The following is an 8,101-nucleotide window of genomic DNA, read 5'->3' on the forward strand; positions in this document are numbered from 1 at the left end:
ATTCACCTGAGCCTATACAGGTCGACCAGACCAAGATGGTCAAGACCCATCAAGACTTACGTCGTGCCGAGGGGAGCTGTTTCTACTGTGGCAGTAAGGAGCACCGGATCCGTTCCTGCCCTGAGAGGTCGGGAAACGCCTGTGTCTAGGATCGCTCAGAGAGGTCGCCCTAGACAAAAGTAAACCCTCTCCATCCCTGATGCTGTCTGTTTCCATCTTCTGCGGAGAGAACCGCTATTTTGAACTGGCTCAACTTGACTCTGGAGCTGCTGGAAATCTCATCTCTCAATCCCTGGTAGAAAAATACCACATTCCCACCAAACCTCTGGCCGTACCTTTATCTGTCGCCGCCGTGGATGGGGGCCTCTTACCACATCCCATCCAACTCATCACCGAATCTCTGACTCTACAGGTGGGAATACTGCATTCTGAGAGCATCTCCTTTCATGTTCTGCCTGGACTCTCTCACGCCCTCTTGCTTGGCCTGCCTTGGCTCCAGAGACATGCACCCGTGCTTGACTGGCAGACCGGAGAGGTCCTTCGCTGGGGACAGGACTGCCATAAGACTTGTCTAGTTCCCGTTCGTCCTGCCCGTCCTTCTCCTACCCCAGCCAATCTGCCCGGTCTTCCGGTTCCCTATTGGTCTTATGCGGATGTCTTCAATAAAAAAGAGGCAGAGACTTTACCTCCTCATAGACCATACGACTGCCCAATCGACCTGATGCCCGGCTCTACTCCTCCCCGTGGGCGAATCTACCCTTTGTCCGCTGCTGAAACCCGGTCCATGTCTGAATATATTGAGGAGAACCTGGCCCGGGGATTTATCCGGAAATCTACCTCCCCGGCGGGAGCAGGCTTCTTCTTTGTCAAAAAGGACGGCTCACTCCATCCATGTATAGACTATAGAGGCCTAAACCAGATTACTGTGAAGAATAAATACCCCCTTCCGCTTATTCCTGAATTATTTGACCGTCTGAGGGGGGCTAGAATCTTCACCAAACTGGATCTCCATGGGGCATATAACCTGGTCCGTATCCGTCAGGGGAATGAGTGGAAGACGGCATTCAATACCCGGGACGGCCACTATGAGTACCTTGTGATGCCCTTCGGTCTCTGTAACGCTCCTGCCGTCTTTCAAGAGTTGGTCAATGACATCTTCCGTGATCTTCTCTACTCCTGCGTGGTGGTGTACCTGGACAATATCTTGGTCTTCTCTCCGGATCTTCCTACTCACCGGAGGGACGTTCATCAGGTCCTGCTCAGGCTCAGGCAGAACCACCTCTACGCTAAATATGAGAAGTGCATCTTTGTGCAGACCTCTCTTCCATTTCTGGGCTACATAATCTCTCAGACAGGTCTACAAATGGATCCAGAGAAACTGTCTGCCATCCAGAAGTGGCCCCGACCAGAGGGGTTGAAGGCTATTCAGTGGTTCCTGGGCTTCGCCAACTATTACCGCCTGTTCATACCGCACTTCTCTTCCCGGACCGCCCCTATCTCTGCTCTCACCCGTAAAGGTACGAACCCCAGAGAATGGCCGCCCGAAGCAGAGGAGGCATTTCTTTCCTTAAAACAGGCCTTCCTCTCCGCCTCGGTTTTGCATCGTCCGGACGGCAACAAACAATTCTTCCTAGAAGTTGACGCCTCCTCCTCCGGAGCTGGGGCGGTACTTACCCAAAAATCTTCTTCCGGAAGAAAGGTAACCTGCGGCTTTTTCTCCAAACTTTTCTCCTCTTCTGAGCGCAATTATTCTATAGGAGACCGAGAATTGTTGGCCATTAAGATGGCACTGGAGGAGTGGCGTTACCTGCTCGAGGGGGCCCTCCACCCGGTAATAATTTACACTGACCACAAGAACTTGGCATATCTCCAGAGCGCCCAGAGACTTAACCCGCGCCAAGCCCGGTGGTCTTTGTTTTTTGCCCGCTTTGATTTCATTCTTCATTTTCGTCCGGCTGACAAAAACATCAAAGCTGACGCCCTGTCCCGATCCTTTCTGGTGTCTGATCTTGAGGAGGAGCCTAAACACATCATCGATCCCACCAGAGTAATGCAGGTAGCCCCCGTGGGCCTAAATCGTCTCCCTCCCGGTAAGACGTTCGTAACGGAGTCCGATCGGGAGAAGATTCTACACTGGGGTCACTCGTCTAAGCTAGCTGGGCACGCCGGTCAGAAAAAGACTCTCCAGCTTATTACCCGGCACTACTGGTGGCCTACCCTGCACAAGGATGTAATTGACTTTGTTTCTGCTTGTGTGTCCTGCGCCCGCAACAAAGTTCCGAGACACCTGCCTGCCGGCCGCCTTCTTCCTCTGCCTGTGCCTGCTGCCCCGTGGCAACATATAGCTATGGACTTCATAACAGATCTTCCCGTCTCTGCCGGTTGTACGGTCATTTGGGTGGTCGCTGACCGCTTTTCCAAAATGGCTCATTTTATTCCCCTGCCAGGCCTCCCGTCTGCTCCCGAGCTAGCTAAAGACTTTATCCGCCACATCTTCCGTCTCCATGGTCTGCCTCTCCACATCGTGTCGGATCGTGGGGTTCAGTTCACCTCACGCTTCTGGAGAGCCACATGTAAACTGCTCGACGTCACCCTGGACTTCTCCTCCGCTTACCACCCACAGTCCAATGGTCAAGTGGAGCGGATCAATCAGAATTTGACCAGTTACCTCCGGCACTTCGTTAATGCCCACCATTCAGACTGGGTGGATCTCCTACCATGGGCCGAGTTCTCTTACAACAATCACGAGAGCGAATCTTCTTCTAAATCCCCGTTTTTTGTAGTCTTCGGTCAGCATCCTCGGATCCCTTTTCCTGTCTCCACCTCTGTGGACAATCCGGCCGCGGAATCTCTCGTTAGCAAATTTTCCTCCATTTGGGAGAGTACCCGATCCGCACTCCTTCAGTCGTCCGAGCGGATGAAAAGACACGCCGACAAAAAACGCCTGGATCCTCCACAATTCCGTCCCGGAGATAAAGTCTGGCTCTCATCCAAATATGTCCGGCTCAAGATTCCTTCCTATAAGTTAGGGCCTCGGTTCATCAGCCCACTAGAGGTTATCAAACAGATCAACCCGGTGGCCTATAAATTGAAACTCCCGGCCAACTTACGGATCCCTAACTCCTTCCATGTATCTCTTCTCAAACCCGTGGTACTTAACTCCTTTTCCAAGTCTACAGGTACGCCTCCTGCTCCGGTTTCTGCTGAAGACGAGTTTGAGGTAGAGAACATTCTGGCCACCAAAAGGGTAAGAGGAAAAACCTTTTTTCTGGTAGATTGGAAGGGGTTTGGTCCTGAGGAGAGAACGTGGGAGCCCCGGGAGAACATCCATGCCCCTCTCATCCTTGCTAAATTTCTGTCTGGCCTAAAAAAGGGGGGGCCTAAAGGGGGGGGGGTACTGTAGCGTCGGCGTCCCTGCCTCCTGCTAGGCAGGGACGCTGTTCCCCTCACCTCTCTGCTCCTTGCCCGGCGGCTTCCTCCCGCTCTGCTTGCAGCGCCCGCTCTCCCCCGGTCACTGTGCTTAGGGCGCGCGCGCGCTCCCCCTCTCTTAAGGGGGCCGCGCGCGTCGCCCTAAGGAGTCCCCGGCCAATGGCCGGAGGATCCCTCCATATATAAGGCACCTCCTCCAAAATGGAGGTGCCCGAGCAATGGTGTTGCACTGTTCACTACTCTGCTTCAGCCCTCAGGTCCCGTTGCCTGTTACCTGCCTGTTACCTGCCAGTTGTCTGCCAGTTACCTGCCAGTTACCTGCCTGTTACCTGCCAGTTGCCTGCCAGTTGCCTGCCAGTTGCCTGCCAGTTTCCTGCCAGTTTGCTGCCTGATTCCTGCCTGTCATCCACTTTCCTGCTTGCTAGCCTGAGGTCCGACGGTCTGCCTTTCGACACCTGTCAGTCTGTCTATGGACCAGCTTACCCGCTCACCTGGGAGCGCTCACCTGCTACCTGTCTGCTAGCCTACCTGGAGTCTCCGCCGTCACGTGCTGTGACCACCTGCCAGTCCAGAGACTCTTGCCTGCTCACCTGGGAGCGCTCATCTGCTACCTGCCTGTTAGCCTACCTGGAGGCTCCGCCGTCACATGCTGTGACCACCTGCCAGTCCAGAGACTCTTGCCTGCTCACCTGGGAGCGCTCATCTGCTACCTGCCTGTTAGCCTACCTGGAGGCTCCGTCGTCACGTGCCGTGACCACCTGCCAGTCCAGAGACTCTTGCCCGCTCACCTGGGAGCGCTCATCTGCTACCTGCCTGTTAGCCTACCTGGAGGCTCCGCCGTCACATGCTGTGACCACCTGCTTATCCTGAGACTCTCGCCTGCTCACCTGGGAGCACTCATCTGCCATCTGCCTGCTAGCCTACCTGGAGGCTCAGCCGTCACAGGTCGTACCTGCCCATTTACCCAGAGACTGCCCCGGTCACTTGCCGTGACCTTCTGCCCGTTTACCCAGAGACTGCCCCGGTCACTTGCCGTGACCTCCTGCCTGTTTACCCAGAGACTGTCCCGGTCACTTGCTGTGACCTCCTGCCCGTTTACCCAGAGACTGCCCCGGTCACTTGCCGTGACCTCCTGCCCGTTTACCCAGAGACTGTCCCGGTCACCTGCTGTGACTGCCTGCCTGTCTTCCCTGGTCGCCACCCGCTTCCTTACAAGGACTGCCCCCTTGTATAAGTTGCTCAGAGGTTCCGCCTCCCAGACCCGTTACAGGCAGTTTGTACAAAAACCTTTCAATTGTACTCTAATAGTTATTTGACTGGAAAATTACAATGACTGCAATTCATATAGGTAATTTGGGAAAATCTGAGAAAATATTATTTGCATAATAATTTGGAACACAGTGTATAGATTGCGGCAGATCAAGGTAGGACAGGGTTAAGTCCTAGCTCTGCAGGATTTGATTAGATGCACCTGCCTAGCTTTTTACTAGAACCGGGGCCTGTGTTCACTAGGTGTGGGTCAGTCTGCTGAATGGAGCAAAGACGAGTGTGCTGCTGGTGAGTGAGCAGCCAAAATGTAAGCTGTAGCTGAGAGAGAGACGTGCCGGGGTCTCTTTCTGGTTGGAGACTGTATGGGTCAGCTAGGAAAGCTAAGCAGTCTGTGTGTTGGAGCTGCAGAGAACCGCTTGGAAGCTGCAGCCTGTTCAGTGTGAACATTTCTGTTTGGCTCTGGAAGCTGCTGGAGCTCAGGCTGAAGGGGATACCGTGACTGGTGGAATCATGCCTCTTCTGTGCTGCTCCGGAAGAATATACTGTAATCTGGTAAGTTTGCACCTTTGTGCCTAGAAGAAGCTGTTTTTAGTTTTGAATCCCTTGGAGTTTTATGAAAGCAATAAATCTGCACCTGTTTGGACCAAACTGCATCACCTGTGTGAACGCTTCCTAATGCCTACCTGAGAGCTTCAATCCCTACAACAATATCTATTGGGTCTAATAAATAAATAATAATAAATAGCAATGTACAAATAATAAACCTAATAAGTAAAAGTAAAAAAGAAAGACAATAATAGCATAATGAGTAAAGTTTCTTAATGATTAATAAGTAATATAAAAAATTCAAAAAGTCGTAGGGAGAGGTAAAGCTAAAAACAGGTGCAGGAAAAAGGCTGAAAATAGATACACCAAAAAAATCAGAAAATCTGTATAAGAGAAGGCAAAAAAAATCCCCTAAAACTGTACTTCTAATTGGCAGTGGTATTAAGATCTCCTGATGAAGCACGGTGCGGCGAAACGTGCACCGTTGGTCTTTATATATCACTGTTATGTAAAAATTGTGTGACACTATTATATTGACTTTGTTAGGCGATGCTTTTTGGCACTGATATGTCCGCACTATATGGTATTGCTATTTGGAAATTATAAAATTGTTATGTAGACATTGTAGGGTTCTGCTTTTTTTACATGATATGGCATTGTTATTTTGGCACCGTACAGAATCAAACTTTTACTTAGGACATACAATTTAGTATTTTTTTACTGAGCTGATGATGATAATAATATTCCAATATTCAATATTTTATCCAAAAACATCCACGCAGTGATCATTTACATCGCCAATGACATTGGGACTTGTAGTCCCCAATTTAGAAATGATCAACATTTCCAAGAAGAATAACAGAAGAACCACAAACAAAGGGTGCTCCAGTAGTGTTTCCATATGATGAATAAATAACAAAAATGCCATTTGTTTCTATTATCTTACCCTCTGGAACTATGTAAAGTCGACAACATGGGAGAGGTTAGAGGGGGTAACAAAGTTTTCTAAATCCAATGCAAAATCGGTATCAAGACCCACACTGTCGTGTCATTTATAGTATGTTTCACTTATTATGAAGCAGAAGTGCATTTGAGGCCCACTTAGCATCCAAGGCTTTGGTGCAATTGCACCAGACCAACTCCAGTTCAGTTGCCTTTTTCAGTCCCGTCAACGATGCAGCCTTCGCTTTGCATCTTCCAACGTCTTCTTGGCACCCGGCATCTTCTGCATCTTCTGCATTGATTAGGCAGCACCTTCATGACATCACATGATGCACATCATTACATCAAGTCAGCGCAAGGGATGCTGAAGATCCCGGGCTCCAGAAAATGCCAAAAATGGCCATGTGAAGATCACTCAAGTGGCCAGACAATTGAAGACAACATGACTGTAATTGGGTTGCGCATTGAGAGTCGGGTGATTATTATTTTTTTCTAAATCCCTTTTTGGCCCTATTGAAACCAACCAGCCACCATTTTGCTCAATTTGTGCAAATCAAATTGGAAAATATTCAGATTCTGGCAAATCGGAATTTTTTTTTTGTGAAATGCAAAGCAAATTTGGTTCACCTCTAGGCGAAACACTCATATCTACCTTTGAGGTGTCAATAATTAGTGACTGCCCTGGGAGCATAGACCAGGGTGGTTAGTTAGGTTCGCCATCCTGGTCTAGCCAGTGCCAAATTGGTTGTGGTGGCAAAAAAGTTTCCACAATCTCGACAAATTCCACAGCAATAATCATTTGTGGAGTGTGAAGGAATGTGAGTCTATTTTTGAACCTGTAATTTTCGCATTGTTTCGTCTCCCACACATCCCTGTTGGTCTTTACTTTTGCATTTTGCGTGCCAGACAAAAGATTAATTCAGAAGTTTATTCAGAATTGTTTTTCATTTGCAAGCTGTGAGAAAAAAGCAAAGCAAGAGCAAAAGATCATGGGAGAGGAGATTATGGAGAAACAATGAGGTGTGGAAAATTCTCGTCCTAAGCAATCACTAAGGTTCCAAAAAAAAGTTGCTATGATGTGAAAAGGTTATATGTGGTTAATAGAAGAGACTTGCAAAGTACAGGTTGGCCCCATCTTCCTATTTCAACATGTTTACACAATGTGTAAAATACATACATGGAAAGAAAAGATATAGGTGTACAAGGGCACTGCCCTTGTCCTTTAGGTCTATGTAAATTTCATTGTAGGGTACCTCAGGGGCGGGGTTTAATAGTGCAGGGGTGGAGTTTGCATAGACTTTAGAATTATGGGTCATTATGATTTCACAAATGGGACCTCGCCATATGACCAAACATTTCCTCTTCCAATGATGATGAAGGGCAGCCCTTACCTTCTTCAACCTGGTGTGGGGCTTTTAGTTCATCGATAGAGTTTATTCAATCTGTTACATAATTCTTATTTTTCTTATGTAGCAGTTGTCACTGAAAATACATTATATGTTCTTTTCATTTCAATTTTCCCAATCAGCCAAATGTTTTACCTCCAATAAAAATGAATCACAGCCTCTACTTTCTTACCTCAGGGGTGGGGTTTAATAGTTCATGGGTGGGTTTCATTCAGTCTTAGATGAGTATCCATTTTCATATATACTTTTTCTTGCTTTTCTTGTTTGGCATTGTCCCTAGAGGATAGATGAAAGGTTATTTAGATTTCTTGAGTGGAATTTCACCACATAGTCATGCATTTTTCTTCCAATGAAGATAAAGTAGAGCCTGTATCTTCTTACCTCAGGGGTGGGGTTTAATAGTTCAAGGGTGAGTTTCATTCAGTCTTAGATGAGTATCCATTTTCATATATACTTTTTCTTGTTTGGCATTGTTCCCTAGAGGATAGATTAAAAGTTATTTAGATTTC

General features: G+C 48.2%; 1 long non-coding RNA gene across 1 annotated transcript; it reads right to left on the reverse strand.

Moving 5' to 3' along the window:
* Window positions 1–7,283: 7,283 nt before the first annotated feature.
* On the reverse strand, window positions 7,284–8,071 carry LOC141164199 (uncharacterized). The gene is made up of 3 exons (XR_012250872.1): window positions 7,974–8,071; window positions 7,765–7,868; window positions 7,284–7,668 (listed from the first exon to the last, which is right to left on the reverse strand). It is a non-coding gene; the product is annotated as an uncharacterized lncRNA (long non-coding RNA).
* Between the last annotated feature and the right edge of the window lie 30 nt (window positions 8,072–8,101).

The sequence above is a fragment of the Phyllobates terribilis genome, unplaced genomic scaffold (genome assembly GCF_046119375.1).
Source record: "Phyllobates terribilis strain yellow unplaced genomic scaffold, ASM4611937v1 Scaffold_10__3_contigs__length_209671492, whole genome shotgun sequence".
In the NCBI taxonomy this organism is placed as follows: domain Eukaryota; kingdom Metazoa; phylum Chordata; class Amphibia; order Anura; family Dendrobatidae; genus Phyllobates; species Phyllobates terribilis.